The following is a 3,576-nucleotide window of genomic DNA, read 5'->3' as shown; positions in this document are numbered from 1 at the left end:
ATATAAGTTCATACTCACTCTGTAATTCAGATATAAGCCACTCACTATTTTTCATTATCTGTCATATTGTTCAATTTGTAGATTCAATTTATTTATTTATTTTTTCAGTTTTTTAGGCACTACTTGCATATCTTATACTATACATATCTTCTTACCTACATAGTATTATATTTCATTTTTCACTGTTCTATCTACTACAATCTAATTCTACGATTATCAATCAATTAAATTTTGTTCACTACTCAATTATTAATTATCAATGATTAAATTCAATATTTTGTATAATTCCAAATTTGTTTGTATACTATTCCTTTTCAATTGTATATTTCTCTAAATGTTGTCATTATTTCTTTTGTTCTATAGCCCTGATGAAGACCTGAAACTCAGGTCGAAACGTCGGCATAAAACAAATAAATATGGTTTTGTTTATTTATGTTGTTTTTTTCTGACCGCACCCCCTGACAAACTTCTCCAATCGTTAATCATATTAGTTTCTTTAACAAAAAAATCATAAAATTACTTTGGCTTTGTTTATTTTTGACAATACAAATGATTGCGGGTAACCTCGGACATACATTTGGGTGCTACATTATATATTCGGAGAGGGGGGAAGACTGAAATGGGAAGGAATGAGGGATGCAAGTTTAAAACTTTAATTTATTGAAAATAAAGGTTTTCCACGTTTACTATAAAAGTTGCTTCAGTGGAGAATGTGAGTTTTGTGATTAGACCCTTCATATTAAATAATGCAGGTGCGGAGGTGTATTGAAATATTTTGAATTTTTTTAAACCGGCGGGTCGCCTATCGAGTTATCTTGAGGAGAAAATATCTGAACTTGTGATGGCTGTGGAACGCCAGATGAGAGAAATGACTACAGAATCATCATATTTATAGATACTCAAGCAGTTATCCCGACTCTTATTGAGAATGGTGCAACCGACTTGACAGTAGAGTTGTGAAGTGTCGACATATGTTGGAATAGCTACTGCTGAGTAGATTCCATGCGGTGCTGCTATGGGTTCCATCACACTGTCAAATTAATGGAAATGAAAAAGCTGATGCGTTGTTTATAATAGGTTCTTTTTAGTTTCAACCAAATCTTCCCGTAACGTACAGTCCAGCAAAATGAACGATTGAGGCGAATACAAAACTTGTATTTGATCAGTGGCATGAGAGAGCTAGGGGTAGGTGAATCGTGGACACTTGTTGATTGAACCGATACTGTTGGGTTCCGCGGCCAACAAGACATTGCCTGTATCAGAAAGCACACTGACCACAATTTTCTTTCGAAGCTTTTATTCAGAATCGGTGTCTTTGAGAGCCCACTCTGCAAGCTTTGCCAGCTCAAAAAAATAACGGTGCCACATTTGGAAACTTGTCCTTTACTTCAATAAATCAGGGATAATTACGTTTAGGAGCAGACCTGAGTGAAAAAATATAAATTTTATTGGGCTGCGTAATCATGGATGGCCGAAGTGCCTGGTATTTTGGCATCATAAAAAAAATAAAAAATGCAATCGTTATTTTGTTTATTGGAAGAGCATCGTCTCGACCTTGTTCTGCTACTTTAATCTTTTGGGGAATACGGATGAGGAGAAGGAGAGGGAGTGAGAAACAAATTACAAAATATTTATTAGATAAACATTTTAATGGATGAAGTTTTAGTTTCAAAAAATAATATAAAATGAATACAAATCAATTTGGAAGTGGGGTGGCTCAATGGTAAGGTACCTTGCTACTAAATTCAACGTCCCGGGTTCGAATCAGGTTGTGACAGTCTCACGATTACAGTAAGTAACAGAATAAATATTTTATTCTGTTCCTGTAATTGTGAGTCAACCTTGTGGATTAGGGAGCCCTCCGGGGTCCACAAAGCCACTTGAAGTGGGTACCCTTAATTCGAGACAAATTTGGCGATCGAGCGTGATTCTTACCAAATGATCTTCTTGCACAACCGTTGTTCTAGGGAAAATACTTCCTTACAATGTTCTGCACCCCTGATCTTTCATAGCTTGTAGTGGTACAGGTTTATTTTAATTTTAATTTATGGACTGATTTGATACAATTGAAAAAATTGACATAAATACATCTTTGTGAGATGTATTAAGAACATCAATGCTTTATTATTAATGTTTTAATTTGTGTTTATTCCTTCTATCCATCGTCAGACGAACTTGATGGCCAGAATCTTAGGCAACATTGATCCTGAATGTTTTTCTGTTTTGGTAGATTTTTTTAAAATAGCGATAAAAAAAAAAAAAAAATAAAACAGATATTTTGGAAACGTATAGTTCTGAGTCGTGAAGAACGACGAGTTTCGGGGAAAAAATCTTGATGTTATGAGATCGGTGTGATGACTTGACACGTTTGGGTAGTGTGAGCTCGATCCCTGCTTGAGTCAGCTCAAATGTGTAATTTATTGCATATGGTAACATCTTAGGACCTATCTTTCTCCTAAACTACAACATCGATGTCTTGGAGTTGTTAGCTATGTCATGTGTATATGGAATGTAAAATGAAGAGGCCAGTATAGATCCTTGCTGGAAGAAATTCCTGGACCCTGTCCGATCTGTCAAATATATTAGATCGGAGAAAAATGGATTGAAGTTCAAGAGAGGTAGTGCTGTTCCATAGGATCTTTAAATATACATCATTTTTGTTCCATTGAATAACGGGATTTGTCCCTTAAGCCTATATTATTTAAGAGTTATTATTATATCCCTTATTATTTTATTATTATAAATTATCATCTGTCTGATAGAATTCTGTCATTTATTCCGAGCTATTTCCTTTGCTGTTATCAAATATATTATGTACAAACTGTGGGCTAACGCTGTTTCAAGAGTCATCGTACTCTAAATTGAGTCAAATACTGCTTCCATTAAAATTTTAGAATAGAAATTTTTTTCCTAGACCGTTTATAGAGCATATGTGCGCTAACTGTCTTTTTGACATTTCACATATTGAAGGGGGTAGTAGCTATAAATATTTTTATTAGTAAAAAGTATGCAATAATTATTATATTTTTCATGATTTTATTTCTTATAAGTATGTGTTCTTATATGGAGACTCTCTAACATTATAAATTTTTAAAAACAAATCTAATTGTTTTAATAATCATTTAAGGCCCACTAGGCCGATCTTTTAATAAAGAAATATACATTTAAAAAAAAATTGCATTCGGGTAGTCGTTTTGACTTTTGCTGCTTTGCAAAAGTGCAGTAGAAAAAACTTTTTTTTAACAAAAGTGTAATTTTACTTCTTCGTATTCAAAACTATAAAAAAATTCTATATTAATATCATTTTATTACAACCGAACCCCTTATATGATTTTTCGTAGGAAGACTGGAATAATAATACAAGAAAGTTTACAGTATTGGTCCCTCTCCAATACTGGTATGTTGAATAAGGTAAACATCATCAGAAATTATTTAGATACCCTAAATCAAAAATAAAATTAGTTATGAGGGACAGTTTGGGAAATAAAGAGTTTTTAAAAAATTCCTGTGATCTAGTAGTACGTAATAATAATTGAAAAATGAGAAAATTTGATGAATGGAGCAAATCAATAGAAA

This window comes from Halyomorpha halys, unplaced genomic scaffold, assembly GCF_000696795.3.
Source record: "Halyomorpha halys isolate HHAL.00 unplaced genomic scaffold, Hhal_1.1 Scaffold442.1, whole genome shotgun sequence".
Taxonomy (NCBI): Eukaryota; Metazoa; Arthropoda; class Insecta; order Hemiptera; family Pentatomidae; genus Halyomorpha; species Halyomorpha halys.
This window is presented reverse-complemented; position numbering follows the sequence as displayed.